Here is an 18,757-nt window from a genome sequence, read left to right on the forward strand (position 1 = left end):
CAGGAATGCGCATTTATTTATCTTTATTTACTCCGTCCGTGAAACGCGCCGAAAGGAATACAAGAAAGTATCAGGACATAAAAGCGATATGGTCCTATTTTTATAGCTTTCGTTTGATAGCGGTTGTCGACCGTCGTTTTCACGCTTTTACGAAAACCTGTTTCTGAATGTTTCTGTTTTGCGATTCGAAGGCGAGCAACGCATAATCGTACGTATCTTGCGAAAATTGTGACGATACAAAATACTCGGGTAACGCCGTTCATATTAGAAATAGTTTCAACTGTAGGCATACGATTTAACAGTATTATTAAAATCTCACGGCGGAGCAATTATTCTACTAGAAACCGGTCGTTTTAATAGAGTCGTAAAGACTTGATATGAGGATAGTGACACTAATCACCGTAATACGCAAGTGCCCTTATTATTGTCCGGTTACGCCTCCTGAGTCGTCGTTCTTATGCGCACGAGCATAATAACTACGAACTCTAATCTCGAAAAAGATTAATAAAAAAAAGATAGTTAAAATTTCACATAAATCTTTCTCTTCTCTTCTTCTCACGCAATCTAATATACTTGTTTGAAAAGAATATTCACAGCAAATGACAAATGATAAATGGCAATGTGATATATAAAGAGAATTAATATTTTATCAATATATAAAAGTAATATAATAAAATAAAATAAAATATTTTAAATTTACAGAAGAAAAAATAGATATATATTTATATTATATAAGTAATAAATATATAAAACATTACATTAAGTATTTCTCATTAAAAAATATTTGTTGTTTACTTTTACTCGAGTATAACTGTTTTATGAAAAACTTACACGTCGGATATTATGCATAAAAATATAATTTTAAAACAATATCGGACTTGATTAAGGTCTCATTTCAGAAATACTATATTGTCTTTCAGTCGACTCTTCATGCATGTTTTCTGCAACTGCCAGCTAAAATGTTAAATATGACTAAAGTGAGTCGTTACGCCCGCCATTTGAGGGGACTCGTGATTAAAGTATGGATACGTAAATGCCCTTGAGGGGGATCAATTTGCGCTCTTCTCTCGTTCCGCGCGAGAGAGCAAGAAATGGAAGAGGTGGGCGAGGAAAACGAGGAAGCGCGATGGGGATAAGCCGGACGATGACGATGAGAAATATCTAAATTAACATGAAGGAGAAGCGTGGCGTATGTAAGATTAAGGCTGGCTCGTCCGACATGACCATTTTGCCTGTACATGATACATCGCTGTTTTATACGAAATAAACGACTTGACAGGATGGAAAGATGCATGGAAAGTGCGCTCATATGCGCGATATTTTCGCTTTCGCAATAGAGATAAAGATTTATAAAATATCAAAAAATATATGGCCGATACACGTGTGTTTGAGAAACTTTGAATTAAAATAACTTTATTGCAAAAGTTATAAAAGGAAATGGCTAAAATATGTAAAGAAAGAAATGAAACTTTATTCCCAAACTTGAAACGCGCGATTCTAACATTGCTAAAAAAATTATATTCATAAGAGAAATTGAGAATTAATCGATTTTTATTATATCTCACGTAAATCATTTAAATTCCTACATACATTTTACATTTTAAAATTAGAATTTTATTTTCAATAACAGAGAACAAAAATACGCATTTTTCTACTAATAATTTTAATTTTTGGATCGTAATAAATTGGATTTTAAATGTTTCCTAGATTGCAGCCATGAAATGAAATGAATTGTGGCTCCGCATATTTTGCATAATTGATGTGCGTGTTTGAGCGAAAATTATAATTAAATTATCGACCGTAAGTTATAGGAAATTTCAGCTTTAACAAAATTAGAGTTAGATGGGGTTGAAGCGCATTATTGGAAAGTGCTTCCAGCCTTGTCACGAAACATATCTATATCATGTCTATGTAAAATAAGATCAAAATAATTAATTAAAGTTTTGCTCTCAACATATTATATTTTTCTCCCTTTTGTAGTGAATTATATTAATTACAAAATGAATAAAATTATTACATTTGTTATCGTATAAATTTAATAATTATGTAAAATGATAAACACACGCATATATTCTTTAAGAATTATATCAGCTGAGAAGTATTTTGGTTTTTAAATTTCTTAAGTATATTAAATATTTAATCAAATAGCATCAATTTTAAAAAGTATTTTGCCAATGAAAAAGACAGGATTGAGATACAGGATTTATCGTATTTAATTCTACATATTTGTATAGTTTTTTTTTTATGTGAAATAAAAAGCATGTTTCAAAAAGAAAAAAATTATTTTTTTGGTTCCCATTATCGTTTATAAACATTTCGTAATTTTATTGCATAGAAAGTCAGTCCTTTTTCCAGAGCTGTCAAAAAATATTAGTTTTCTTCGTTTAACCAGTACCGTTCTCAATGGTTTGTTGCAACGGCGAGCACAATGTATAAAGATTGACGGAGTTTGCACTTACAACATCAGGCCAATAACTGAAAAAGCTTTTTATACCTAACCTGACCTGAAAGCTTTTTCTTTAGATCCTATATTTTGGTTGTACTAAAGCTGGGAGTTTTTAAAACACATTGCTACTGTCCAACATGGTTCTTGAAATTACATTAATAAGACGAGTAATACACGATATGTAAGATAGCAAGTTATTTGAATTTCTAAATTTCGAAAATAAAGAAATTCTTGTTTGAATCTTTGTCATGTTCAATATAAATTATTATTCTTTGCTGTGAAGAGGAGAAATTATCTATAATTTACTTATATATAACAATATATTTAGAATAGTATTTATTTTTAATTTCCTATTATTTTCGTTACCTTTTATATGTATGTAAGGAATTCTAAATATTCTAAAATATATGAATTGCTAAGTTTTATGTCAGTTTCTCTTAATTTTAGGTAGTAATTAAATATACTTTTGCTAAGAAAGATAGAAATAAACTGCACCTTGCTGCAAAATACGTCAAGAAGTTTCGATGAGATAAAATTCGTGTTTGAATATATAATAATTAACAATAAAATTGTTATTTATAGGCCAACTATAAAACATTATAGGAGTAGTATAGCGTAGTTGCTCTAATTATGACGATGCTTACGAGTAATTATTTTATTGCAACAAAAGTAATTATTTCGTTGCGCTAGATTTTTATTTTTATTTTGCGTCTTGCAACTAGAGGCATTCTTCTAAATAGAGATAGACACGAATATGTAAAAAATTGCAAATTTAATAGATTCTATCGATGGTGATAAAATAATTAAAATAGACTATTCGACTGATGAATAAATTAGGAAATCATCATATTTTTTGTTGTTATCAAACTTTATTTTATCATAATAAATTCAATGATATGCAGGTTTTATCACGAAACGTTAATTTTAATCATGCTTTTTACAACTAAAAGGATTGCCAATTAAGTACTCGTACAATGGAGTGAAACACGGCATTCTGTGAATTGCGATAATTCATCACAACATTGATATATCATCGTTTTAAGTAAATTGTTAAATTTTACATATAACATTAATCACATGCTCATATAACGCAAAAAATTTAACGCATATTTAACTTTGAGAAATTGTTGATTTTTTATTTGACGTGCAATTTAAGAGATTGTCGTATGAAATTCCTTTGGCGAAAAGGATAGCGCATTGGATTTCCAATTCAAAGATCACAAGTTCGAGTCTGACAAGAAATGTACAATAGAATGAAATAGACCTCTTTTACTTCTGAAATCATCGGGATCGAGCTATCTCTTTATTCTGGATCTCCCTTTATTCTGGAACAGTTACAAGCTGATCTCTTTCACTACACATTTGCCACATGAATGCAACATGACTATGCGTGAAGTTAGAGAGCGAATGGAAGCAAAAACGCTCTACACGTATGTTATTGAAATGACATTGAAAAGGATTGAGCGCAGAATAAAGAGATAGCTCGGTCCCGATGATTTTTGAATAGAGAAGCTCCTCTTTACTATATTATTTTGTTTTAAACATCGAATCATTTGATCATCATCTACATTTCTAATTAAAAAAATAATAAAGTTGTTTTTAGCGCTTGCGTCACCCAAAGAAATAACAAATGCAGAGATGTAGAGATTTAATTAGAGAAAACTCACGCTAAGTTTAACCTTCCATATTCCCGTTATATATCCCCGTTTTATATCGCAACTCTGTCCTGTTTTGCTTCCGCGTGTTATCAGTCGTATCAAGACAGGTATATTTCTTGAAAGAGCACCGCATTACGTATGCTTCTTGAAAAAGCATGTGAGATAAACAGTTCAGTGGAAGAGAATAACAGATTTCAAATTAAAAACGCAAATCTAAATCAAATTTCTCTTAATTTCGCGAAGAAAACCCGCTGTAAAATCGATTTCATGAATCGTGCATCAATATAGCTCAAAAAAGCAGAACTACTTAGAATTATCATTCTCAATTAATTAAGCCTAATGGAGTTTTATTAATTCTACGCGACATATCCCGACGCAATAAAAAGTCTGTGCACTTTTCGCGATAGCTTTACACGCAATTTTTTTTGCAAATTGTAGTAACTCGGATGCATAGTAATTTGGTAATGCATTGGTATATTATACTTTTCGTAACTAGACAACGTCCCTTCAATAGTTTAGTATCCATAAGGAAAAAATAACGATTCATAGAAAGTCCTTGGATACGGTAATTTAGTGAATGACAATAAACGTCTTTTAATGTGTCGTAATAAGATTACTGTACGATATTCTTATAATTGCATAGATGGATAGATGTTATATTGAAGAGAGAACATATGTACATGTAATATTTTAACAGGTCATACAGGTAAAAAGAAAAGACGAAGAAAATGGATTTTTGAAATGAGAGAAATCGATCAAATATATTATTTCCTCGTTTTTGTCAAATATGAAAAGTTACATTCGACTTCCATTCTGCTCTTTTTTACATATCCTGTCATCTTTTAGAACTTTTTTAATAAAACGTTCCAACATGTACATATATGAAAATTATATATCTTGAAAATTATGTCAACACTTTTATTTCAGTTTTTCTATGTCTCACCAAGCTAAAACTTTATTTCATTATAGTTCGCAACTTATACATTATGTATCACTTGCCAGTGAATCTTCATGTATGTATTCTCTACGGCTTGACTATACTCATAACATTCAGATTGTCTAACCTTGATCCAGTTGACCCTACGTGATCATTTATACGTAAACATCTTATAGCGTTCATATCACGAACAGTGACTGGTTATTTTGCCATCAAGAATGTTGCGAATCGGTGTCGCTTTTATTAACAAACAACAATGTCCGATGATATGATGTGTCCACGGATTTAAAACGAATATATTGCTAAATCCTTAGTACTCGGAAAATAATAGGATACCCAGTTTCGATACAGACGTACGGATAGTAAAAGTATCACTCGAGTAATTAAATTTGAATGTCCATATGTAATATCAGTGTATTTATTTACACTATTTATCAAAAAAGATCTTTAACTGTTCAATCGTTGTCGCTTTAGATTTTTTGAAAGTACTTTCTTTTTTTCTCTGCAAAAGATAGAGAGAGACGAAGATGAATTTATCGATAAAGATAAAATTGAATGAATCGATTTTAAGCTAGATTTTTAATTTTTCGTAACAATGCGTGAAATTTATATTAATGCTTTTTCACTGCAAGTCAATCCGGTACAGAAACGAGTTTTAATTCCGAACCACCTAGGAATTGCAGAAGCGTTGATGCATTCTGTTTCATTCCGTATTTTTTTTTCCTTTTTTTGCGGGAAAGCGCGCATTGACGTCAGCATTCAAACGACAATTCGGTTTTTGTCACATGCGCATGATAGGTATTATCACGAATGTTTTCTTTGGTTACATGCTTTTTTATTTTCGCGAAAATTTAACGTGTCAGTTAAATTAATAAATATCACGATAAAAACTCGTTAAGGCATCGGTTTGAACTTTTAATTTGAATTCATTAGTAATCTTGAGATTTTTTCAAAAAGCACATCAAATATGAGAGATGAAAAAAATACTTTTAAACGTTATTTAATCAACTATAATAGCTAATTATATTATCAAAAATAAACAGCAGAATAAAGAGATAGCTCGGTCCCGATGATTTTTGAATAGAGAAGCTCTCTTTACTATGTTATTTTGTTTTAAACATCGGATCATTTGATCATCATCTACATTTCTAATTAAAAAAATAATAAAGTTGTTTTTAGCGCTTGCGTCACCCAAAGAAATAACAAATGCAGAGATGTAGAGATTTAATTAGAGAAAACTCACGCTAAGTTTAACCTTCCATATTCCCGTTATATATCCCCGTTTTATATCGCAACTCTGTCCTGTTTTGCTTCCGCGTGTTATCAGTCGTATCAAGACAGGTATATTTCTTGAAAGAGCACCGCATTACGTATGCTTCTTGAAAAAGCATGTGAGATAAACAGTTCAGTGGAAGAGAATAACAGATTTCAAATTAAAAACGCAAATCTAAATCAAATTTCTCTTAATTTCGCGAAGAAAACCCGCTGTAAAATCGATTTCATGAATCGTGCATCAATATAGCTCAAAAAAGCAGAACTACTTAGAATTATCATTCTCAATTAATTAAGCCTAATGGAGTTTTATTAATTCTACGCGACATATCCCGACGCAATAAAAAGTCTGTGCACTTTTCGCGATAGCTTTACACGCAATTTTTTTTGCAAATTGTAGTAACTCGGATGCATAGTAATTTGGTAATGCATTGGTATATTATACTTTTCGTAACTAGACAACGTCCCTTCAATAGTTTAGTATCCATAAGGAAAAAATAACGATTCATAGAAAGTCCTTGGATACGGTAATTTAGTGAATGACAATAAACGTCTTTTAATGTGTCGTAATAAGATTACTGTACGATATTCTTATAATTGCATAGATGGATAGATGTTATATTGAAGAGAGAACATATGTACATGTAATATTTTAACAGGTCATACAGGTAAAAAGAAAAGACGAAGAAAATGGATTTTTGAAATGAGAGAAATCGATCAAATATATTATTTCCTCGTTTTTGTCAAATATGAAAAGTTACATTCGACTTCCATTCTGCTCTTTTTTACATATCCTGTCATCTTTTAGAACTTTTTTAATAAAACGTTCCAACATGTACATATATGAAAATTATATATCTTGAAAATTATGTCAACACTTTTATTTCAGTTTTTCTATGTCTCACCAAGCTAAAACTTTATTTCATTATAGTTCGCAACTTATACATTATGTATCACTTGCCAGTGAATCTTCATGTATGTATTCTCTACGGCTTGACTATACTCATAACATTCAGATTGTCTAACCTTGATCCAGTTGACCCTACGTGATCATTTATACGTAAACATCTTATAGCGTTCATATCACGAACAGTGACTGGTTATTTTGCCATCAAGAATGTTGCGAATCGGTGTCGCTTTTATTAACAAACAACAATGTCCGATGATATGATGTGTCCACGGATTTAAAACGAATATATTGCTAAATCCTTAGTACTCGGAAAATAATAGGATACCCAGTTTCGATACAGACGTACGGATAGTAAAAGTATCACTCGAGTAATTAAATTTGAATGTCCATATGTAATATCAGTGTATTTATTTACACTATTTATCAAAAAAGATCTTTAACTGTTCAATCGTTGTCGCTTTAGATTTTTTGAAAGTACTTTCTTTTTTTCTCTGCAAAAGATAGAGAGAGACGAAGATGAATTTATCGATAAAGATAAAATTGAATGAATCGATTTTAAGCTAGATTTTTAATTTTTCGTAACAATGCGTGAAATTTATATTAATGCTTTTTCACTGCAAGTCAATCCGGTACAGAAACGAGTTTTAATTCCGAACCACCTAGGAATTGCAGAAGCGTTGATGCATTCTGTTTCATTCCGTATTTTTTTTTCCTTTTTTTGCGGGAAAGCGCGCATTGACGTCAGCATTCAAACGACAATTCGGTTTTTGTCACATGCGCATGATAGGTATTATCACGAATGTTTTCTTTGGTTACATGCTTTTTTATTTTCGCGAAAATTTAACGTGTCAGTTAAATTAATAAATATCACGATAAAAACTCGTTAAGGCATCGGTTTGAACTTTTAATTTGAATTCATTAGTAATCTTGAGATTTTTTCAAAAAGCACATCAAATATGAGAGATGAAAAAAATACTTTTAAACGTTATTTAATCAACTATAATAGCTAATTATATTATCAAAAATAAACATCCTTTAAGAGAAATTATATATTTAAAACTCGCTAATAGCGAACTTTGAATAATTACAAGAAGAAAAATCGAAAATTAAATCGAAAATATTTTGATATAAAAACTCGAAATTAATTGCTAATTAAAGGGTTACATAATAATAAAGCTAAAGCTTAATGGTTTAATTGATATCTCTCCTCTCACAAAAAATTCAGAGATAATACAAAATTGAAAGCTATCAAACCATTAAACTAAAAATTAAATTAAATATATATCTATTGTATTAAACTAAAAATTCTCAACTCTCTGTTAAAGTTTCGCGACACAATATTCCCTGTAACGCGATTGTTGGACATGTGTACATTTTCGGTTTGGCGCACATTCACGGATGGATTCGCAGATGCAAAAACTTGTCAGAACTTTTCCTGATAGCTTTTTTTTTGTCAGATCCTGACAGTGTTCGGTTAAAGTTACAAAAAGTTCGCGACGTAAAAGACAACGGTTGGGCAGGTGACGCTTACAGTTTTACGACGAGACTTCCTTATGCTTGACGCGCAAGCGTCTACCACTATTTATTAGGGACGAATTTTATGGGCGCATATATTCATTCGTGTCTCTACAAAAAAACTCGTAAAATTGTCCCAAGATATTACAAACATTCAAATTACAAAAATATTTCAAAGAATTTGAGAATGAGTTATACGAATAAAAGTAGAACAAATGCTGTCACAGCAGAAGATAGAAGAAAAAACATCCTATTCTAAACAGCATATTCTGTTATTACATTATCATATAAATATACACATACAAAACATTTGCTTTATTTTTTAAAGAATATTCATTTGTAAATATCGTTGTCAAGTATCAATATAATCCAGTCGAATATGTATAAAATTATACAATTGGTGCATTAACTGTTTATATGTCTCAAAAAATTTTGCGTACCAAGATCTGTGTTGGTGCTACAAATCTCAAGTTTATCAATTTAAAAATTCTATAATATTTGTGTGTACTTTTATCTTTTTTTAAAGTAAACTTTTTATCGAAAATGTAATATTTTAAATCGAAGTATAAAAAGAAAGATTTGATTGAAAATATACACAATTTTCATTTTTTTCAAAGGGCTCATCTTGCTACAGGATCTGTGCAAGTATACATCGGCCCTGATCACCACTACCACCACCACCATCCCCGGTAAAGCTACGAGAAGGTAAGCTGAACCGAGGGCGCCTTCCGCGCGACAACCCCTCGGCGTTCAGTGGCTGCGCTTCATTCGCACCAGGCGTTACGTACGCGTATCTCTCGTATCTTCAGATCTCGTGTGCGGTGCCGCGGTGTGTGCGCTTTCGATAAAAACGGATAACTCGCGAGTTCTCGTGCAGTACAAGAAACTATCGGGTGAATTATCGATAAAGAAATTATCGTATTGGGATATATCGCGCGTTTGCCGCCTGGTCGCGCGCGAATTGTTGCGTCCTCGAGGGATCTGATCTTCAAATAATTTCTCGACACCGTCATTTTCGTCGCATAACGCAGTTAGTGTGGTATTTCATTTTATTGCTGGTGCATTTGATGCATTTGACAACAGGTTTTTAGAAATATAAAATTTTAGTTTCGTGCATCAAGCTGTCTTGTTAGGCGTTAAACGAGATAGATAGCGCTCTTCATGGTGATTCATATAATTGTGTCGCGAACAAGTGCGTTAAACTTGACTATAAAATAATTTTTTAATATCGGAAAATATTAGAAGCGAATTTCGGCGAGGAATGCGACTCGTTTAAAAAATATTTACGGATGATTTGTGAGATGAATGATTAGAACAAATTTTTAAATAGAATGTGCTTTTTTAAATAAGCGATTTTCTTAGTTTCTATATAAAAAGACATGCACTCTGTCTTTGTTGAATATTATATTTTTAATAATATTTATTTTAAAATATCATATATGACATATATGAGAACAATTACATGATCTTACTACATCTTCTATCTTTTTTTTTTTTTTTCATCGAGCATCAATCAACATTTTTTGCAAATACATTATGTTGATATTTCAAATATTCATTATTTGAATCAATTGCATGTGACATGTCACGTATACAATATTAATGCAGGATTGTATGCCATAAAAATTTTGATAGGTTTCATTATCCGCGATAAAATTTTGTTTGCTGTAAAATCTTTAGTTTTCATTTCTAAATTGTGCAAATTATCTACAGATTTTTTTTTGTAAAATTATGTGTCATTCTTTTTCATTTCTGAAATTAAAATAGGAATCTGTTCAGTTCTGTAAATTGTTATGTCAATCAAACTGTCAATGTTTCTAATATTCTGAGATGGCTTATTGAATTATAAAGATTGAATTTAGCAAATCGTTGACTCTCCTAATTTGTAATATCAGTTCATCATTATGGTGATATCCCTTACGTCAGGAAGTGCTGAGGTCATATGTACTAACCTATCTCTTTGACCTCATTTAGTACGTTATAGATATAACGTCACTGTCGTATCCATGTATGATTCAAACTTTTAATTTTCTGTTGAAAGTCAATAAGATCGTTTTTTTTGGTAATTAGTGCGATGACGTATTTAGAGAAAGACGGCTCGTGCTATGTTAAGTTATACTTTTTAATTGCTCTTCAAATAGTGTAGAGATCCTCAAATAATGTAGAGATCTTTAAGTTAGAGCTCGATTACCCAATACTTTACTAATTGGTTGAGATTCTTTTTGACGGCATCAATCAAAAATACAGTAAACTCTACAACATATTGGAAGGAGAACCGTCATAAAGATAGCCGGTCTAGCCTGTTAGACAACGAATATATCTAAAGGGTGATGCACTCTCTATCTTTTTAACATGCTATAAAAATAGCATGACCACTTAAGGACTATCTCTCTTGGTTTAAGCTGGCGTGGGCAAAATCCTCACTTATTCTTTTTTCAATACGTTATAAAGTTTACTGCGGAAATATTAAAAATTTCATATTTTGTTGTTACTACTGGCCATTTCTGGTTATTGATTGCTATTTTTAGCAAAAATCATAGCGATCATCAAACTTGAGGGTCTTTATAAATATTTAACATACGTCTGCAAAATTAAAAAAAAAAAGAGAAATTTATTGATACGATTTCAGAGAGAGAGAGAGAGAGAGAGAGAGAGAGAGAGAGAGAGAGAGAGAGAAAGAAAGATTAAGATTATAAAGATATTTTTGTATATATAATAATATGCGCCTAAAGCGCAATAATTGTCTTAAAATTTTTTAATCTTTCAGATATATATTTGAATATTCTTGATGAAATCACAAGATATTTACAATTAGTTCTTTAAAACGTAAAAGTTTTAAGTCCAATAATTATATTCAAATTAGAAAAATGTATTCGAAATTGTTGTCAAACTTTCTTAGGAAAATATGTCAATCACCATGATGAGCGCTCATCGTTTTCCGTACGATTATAACGCAGTAAACATGATACATTGACAATTTAAGATTTCTGTTTATTTCTCGTAGAAATATTATACCGTTTGTTTGTATTTCTTCCCCTTTTCACTTGAGAATGGAATCATCCAATATAATAAAAAACGAGAGTGTATGTGATTTTTAATTCTCGCGTAATCGTTTAAAACGTTTCTACCGTTGTTCGCGAGGATGGCTGCAAAAAATCTATAAGAGAACATGGTGGAATAACACGGTGCGAAATCTCCGATAACCGGACGAATCGCTGTGACCTCTATTCACAGATCGGAAGATATCTAGTGATTGAATGTGCGATATCGAGAAAAACTACGATTGGGCCGTCGTCATTGATCTCGAAACGTTTTTCATTCTTCTTCGCTCACGTTTCTCTTTCTGTACATCTCGCGGAATTTCAATCAGTGACGTCAAAAAGACCGATCTCCATCGGGATATCGTTACATCGTGGGTGAGTAACTTTCAAAGGAACCTGCGATTATATACTATCTTGTCTTTAAATTTTATAAAAATAGCCAATCCCCTGTTTCAATGTCACAAACGATGGTCTGAAGTATTTGTTTTAAATAGTTCTTTTAATATGTGCTTCTGATTATATAAAAGTAGGTCTGTTAGAAGAGATATGTTGTATTATATATATATATAAAATACTAATGTATATATATGTATATATATATATATATATATATATATATATATATATATATATATATATATATATATATATATATATGATATATTAATATTTTATTGTATATATTGATTTTGTCCACACTTTTATAAGAAAGAGGGAAGCAAAGAAAATATCTTGTACAAAATGATATGAAACACTGTCTGAAATTAATAAATCATACTTTCGACATATTTGAAATTTAAATAAATTTGTAATTTACGTGTATCTAATTTTGACATTACTCTTAGACAGATTATTTGAAAAATATATTATTAAATATGTATAATTATTTTTACAATGATATTTACAAGCTAAAGACATATTGAAGTAACATATTAAAAATTAACTGTGAGAAAATTACCTCATCTTTCTTTCTCGTTTTATGAGACAAAATCAAATTGCTTTATATAGATAATCATGATAATTAAATGAAATTAAAATCTAAATATTTCTGAAGGTCTTGTTGGATTCGGAGGTCAGAAAAGTCAATCATAAAATGTCCGTACGCGATAAGGTCTTGCAAACACGAACATTCTGACGCTCATATGATATACATTTTCCATAACGTTGCCATTTATCAGAGCGCGCACTTAGCGCGTCTCGGAATAACTATCGATTGTCATTTACCTAAATTACGCGCTTTTTATGATAGACCGATGAGGTCAGACATAACTTTTCAGTTATAGCTGAATACCATATCGTATTTAAGAATGTTCGCTTTTCTATTCGCTCATTAGTTACATCACGATAAAGTACATCAAAAATTTTGAACAGAATACACATCTGCATATCATAATGCGTAAATAATTTTCTTTTTGAATTCGATAATAAACTTTACACATTATTCCTACAAAACATTGTAAGTCATAAGTAAAGTGCAATCTACATACATTAGAATCAGTTTACAAGTCAATAATTTATAATAATAAAATAGAAGAAAAAAAAATAGAAAAAGATAATAAAAAAGTTATATAGTGCTTATTACAAAACTATTTTGAGATTTTGATCTTTTCCGATGTTAGCAAAAATTTATCCTTTGCATTATTGTAAGGGATTTAATTCTATTTTCTCTGGCTGTAGCGAATTTTGATTTATTACGAGTGTTCTAATTATTCCTTATTTTAGCTGTAAATCCTTTCTAGAAATCTCATGCTTCTCTATGCAAGTATTTTATATCATTAATCATTTAAAATCAAATTAATTTAAATCACATTTAATTATATTTAATCTAAATTAAAATTTAATTAAGATTAAATTTAATATAAAGTTTAGGAAGAAGTATACTTGAAAAAATACGTCGTTTTCTGGATTCAATACTTCAATATCAATATTCTGATTATTGGTATATTATCGCATCTATTTTATTTTGATCTCTTTTCCCATTAGAGATTTTTAGAGATTCCTAAACTCATTACAATTATTTCAAAATAATTGAGTCAGACACGATTCTCTTTGTAATTATAAAGTCAAAAAGTTATGCAATTTATCTGAGATAGCCTGAGAGCAACACAGTGCTCAAGAATTTAATTAACTCACCGACATTTGAATTTCGTATAAAATGCAAATTGCATGTTGTATTTAATAAATACATGCCCTAGTACAATTCCGTAATTACCGGTTTCCCACTAAATATTAATCTATTTACGCTTACATCTCTCGCGTCACTAAATGTTTTTCTTTATCGCGTTCGCTGCTATGTGAGAGAATAACAGGTTGCGCGATTTTATAGATGGCCTAATTGAAAACGCACCTCGGGCGCAAATATACGCTCGGCACGAGTTGGCACTTTCGATTTATTACATGTCAATTTATATCCGTATTCACTGCCTGCATCTCTCACGGAGGGATAGCAGCTTGAAATAATTTATAAGGCCAACGTCCGATAGATGAACTGCCATTTATATAAGCACGTCTCTGTAATATCTCCACAGGATAACGCGAACTGTACTCGTGTGTGAATATCTGCGGATTATCTCGTTGCAAGCGTTTAAAAACTCAATTAATTTCGAACGAAAAAATAGACTATTTCATAACATATGATAAAAATTGTTGGAAAATATAAATCGCATGAATAAATTAATCAAAAGCAAATATTGTTACAATTTCTCATCGTAATTTCCACAATAGAGATTTTTAATAATATTTATAAACTATAAATAATATATTTAAGTAAATGTGATGAATGTGTAGTGCCATATTACATAGTTAAAAAATTAAGTATATTTTGATATTTTAATAGAAATAGTAGAAATGAATAAATTAAGAGTTTTCTCAAATGTCAATCAAAATAAAAATCACTGAGACAATTAAAATATCGACATCAATAATAGATATATTAATACTTAATTTATTTCATCTTATTGGAGAGTAGATATATGTTAACCCCCTCCGACTGGTGATATAATATTATTAATAAACGCATGTCTTGTACGCGGTATGATCACATGTTCTAATTAATTCTTATAATTAATTTAATGATGTTGAACTAATCTTTATACGAGAAGAAGTTATAAGTTATTATAAAAGAATACACCAATGCGGCAAAATTACACACGATTTAATTTTACAAGATAAATTAGATTAAGCGTTTCGCGGTGGTTTCATTATGCGATAATACACTTTACTGTGCTCCCTAATACCGAGCTGGAATTAATAGGATTATCTCGGGCGATTACTAAAAGAGAGAAAGATAGAGATAGAGATAGGTAGAAAGAAAACAGGTAAACTTAAAATCCGTATCTAAATATCTAAAATATTATAGTATTTCTGTAATTAAATCGATATCGCATTAACACATCACAATTATATCGTCAGATAGCAGTGACGAATAATAATAGTACTCTAAATTATCTCAAAAACTCAGAGGCAAGTAAGTTCAAATAAATAAAACAAAAAAAACGAAAATAAAATTAAGTTTTAAATCAATTAAAATAATTTTAGGAATTCTTTATTCTCTCTTTCTCTCTCTCTTTTACATTAAAAAGAAGTTTAATTTTATACACACACACACACACACACAAAACTTTAAATTTAATTTTTCATTTTTTGCAATGACGATTTGTTGTTCAGAGAACTAATAAAAATTACTATTATTGCGGATACCGCCAAATTAAAAAGCATTTTTAGATGCATGCATTTGTTTGTAACGCAATGTTCATCTCTTATGAGATTGAAGATGTTTAATCAACTTCATAGTAGAGTCACCCACGCGTTGCAACTTGATCATCTTTATCCATGCTGTGATGCTTTTAAATCTGTGTACAACACGTGTACCATTGTGTTTACACATTTACGACAAGCTTCCTTTCCAGCGTTATTAACGCTTTGATATAGTTCATTAATTCGAGATTGTGCAAACGAAATGAGTTTTTCCATTAATAGACATGAATTGTACTGGCCTTATTCAATATAACATTTTAAAACTTATAGCATGCATTTTTTTCACAAATCGGAAACATTAGATAACATAATATTAATATTAATGCGTATATGTTAAAAAATACATACGTGTTCCAATACAATATGTACATAAAAATAAATTTTAATATTAATTCTAAAACACAGGTAACGTAAATAAAATTTAAAAACGTAAATAAAATTTAATTTAAAATAAGAAAAACCGTTAGAGAGTGATACGTAGATTTTTTCAGTAAAACTTCTTTACTAGAATATTATTCAATAAATATTCAACTTAGAAGAGTGTTTTCAGAATATAAATATTTAAAAATTCAAAATCCCGAAACCGAAGATGCGAGATAACATCATCACATATTGATTTCTGAGCGAATCATTATACGGAAACATTATTTCGTTGAAGTATATGCAGTAATATGTAAATTCGTGGCAAATACTATTATATATATAATATAGATAATATGGAAATCTATGAATAAATATCGAGAAGAATGTACATAAATTTGTGATCGGAAAATTTGGAAATAATGCATTTTTGAGATTGAAGTACTTTATTGATTTTCGGACTATGCCATTTTGAGAAAATAATATCTGTGAACAATGACATTTCGAGGCAATGCAATTCTGTATGCACCTATTTCACTTTGCCGATTTCTTCTTTAGATACACGTACATTGTATCGAAGCCATGCAAAGACTTTGACCTATTTTGTGAGAACGAAATATCTAAAACATGTCTTTTACTATCCTCGGCTTTGCGACACATCAAGACGACGAGAGTTAAGTTTTCACGAGAAAGTCGTAGTAATCTCGTTAGAATCAACCGAATCCATGCCATCCATCCAGTAATAAGGGAAATAAGCGCTGTCAGCGTTCTGTTTACTGTCGCGTAATAAAGATAAACGTTAAGTGATGAGAAATGTGACTAAAATATAATGGATTGTCTTGTCGTTGCAAAAATATAGTTTAGATGAATTAATGCGCGTTCTTTTGCAGATGATGTCTGACCCTAACGGAGAGAATAACTATTCTGATGTTGGAATTTTAAATTTTATCTAAGAGCCGAAAATATACAATAGAAAAACTTTTCGAACAGTATTTAATAATACATCTCCTTTCTTTTGATAGCTACAAACATAAAAGCTTCAAAGCTTTGTTTTAATATTGGCACTTTGATTCGCAATCTTAAAATGTATCACCAATCAAATTTTCCGATTTCTTATATGTTCGATTGCTACTCTACTCTTACAGTATTTTATATTGGCTTCGAAATGCACTATATCGAGAAAATGTTAGTTTACGAGCATTTTATTCGTGATATAGAAGTGATGAAATGATTTTATAGTAAAGCAAACAGAGCCTTATGATATATATGTGCTTGTTGACCCTTTGCTATTTATAATTATGTCACTATTGTAATTAACATTGATAAGTCAGGAATTATTCATCGAATTTCAATTTTTATTTTCTTCATAAGAATAACTTACTATTGCAGTTTATTTTTATAAATAATTCAGTTTATATATTTTATATAAAAATATTCCACAAGAAATAGAAAGAGAGAGAAGAAATAAAAAGAAAAGATAAGAGAATTATTTGCATGGTACACAGCAACGTTATGATTAAATTTTTTATAGGTTACAGGTATACGTGCGCATCATTTTTTATTTTTTAATTCATTATTTTCATGTCCAATGTAACGAATAATTTTATCCCAGTACGAATAAAATAGGAAAAAATAACAGATGGAAATTATTTATTCTGCGAGAACAACTGCTCTAACTCTTTTTTTTATTAAAATTTCTGGAAATGGCTTTCACACACAAAAAACGATTATATAAAATAGTAAAATCTAAAGAGCTAAGTGTAATCGTATTTGTACACAGAAAATGGTGTCACGTACGTGTTTTCTTTCTGACTGGAATATTTGCATAATTATTCGATGTTTACTTACCGATTACATCTAACTAAATTAGCATTCTCTAAGACTAATTAGTAGTAACGAATATGTATGTAAATAAGCAATAATATTATCATAATTGATCACGACATTTATTCGTATTGTTTAAGAAGTTTGCTTGTCAAATTAACTCAGAGATTACATCTTTAAGAAACAAATATAGCCAGTGTATTTAATTATAAAATAATTTTTAATATTTTGAGTTTTACGATAATTTTTACGTAAGCACGATAAAAAGAATATTTTTATATGTTTTGATGTGCGAAAATCTGATATCTCGCATAAGAAAAAATATGTCTTTTTATAAAAAGACATGTTATTCGTAAACACTCGTAAAACTTTATAATGCTCAAATATTTTTCATCGCCTTTGCTGACATCTTAGACGACCTCTATCAAAGTTGTTTTCTTTTTTTTTTGCCGTTCCTCTGTCAGCATGTGCTGCGCTACATTATATTAGTAATTTAAACTTACGCGACGGCAATCTTTTTCTTAACGGATAAGTCGGCAGTTAAACCGTTATATCGGCCATACCAGCTGCCTCCTAACGTAAAAGCACGAAAAAGCGCGATGGAAAAATTTGTTTATGTGTTCTCAAGACAGAGTGCCATCACTGCAAACTTTTTATACATAGATCACCGAGACATACGAGATCACGTTGGAGTAATCTGAAAAGTTAAACTCTGCGCAATTTTTACCAGTAATAAAAAAATAATATATATATATCATAAGAACAACCGTGAATTACACAGTGTAAATCTACACAATTATTATTTTCCTCCATTGCACATATATTAAATATTAACACAAACAATTAAAATATATTAAAAGCGATCAAATAATTCGATCGAAAACACTTTTCCCATTTCCTTAATCTTTAATGGATATCCTACAATTCTCATTTTATTAATTACATTTAAAAATTATATATAATGTAAAATAATATAAGTATAGTTTTACATAATTTGTAAACTGAAAAGATTTAGCAGATTGAAATAGAATTTTAGAT

At 30.1% G+C, this 18,757-nt stretch overlaps 1 protein-coding gene across 3 annotated transcripts in view; it reads left to right on the forward strand.

Moving 5' to 3' along the window:
- The window catches only part of LOC115234337, a 108,720-nt gene that overhangs the window by 31,764 nt on the left and 58,199 nt on the right, over positions 1–18,757 (forward strand). The window contains exons 1-3 of one of the 3 annotated variants that reach the window (XM_029805350.1): positions 7,149–7,565; positions 9,356–9,768; positions 11,638–12,154. The exons of 1 other annotated variant lie outside the window; for it this stretch is intronic. The gene's annotated coding sequence lies outside the window, so the exon portion shown is untranslated. Of the gene's footprint in view, positions 1–7,148; positions 7,566–9,355; positions 9,769–11,637; positions 12,155–18,757 lie in introns of those variants that run through there. One more of the 3 variants, XM_029805347.1, reaches the window with a different exon arrangement.

Source organism: Formica exsecta, unplaced genomic scaffold, assembly GCF_003651465.1.
Source record: "Formica exsecta isolate Colony F162 unplaced genomic scaffold, ASM365146v1 scaffold2, whole genome shotgun sequence".
In the NCBI taxonomy this organism is placed as follows: domain Eukaryota; kingdom Metazoa; phylum Arthropoda; class Insecta; order Hymenoptera; family Formicidae; genus Formica; species Formica exsecta.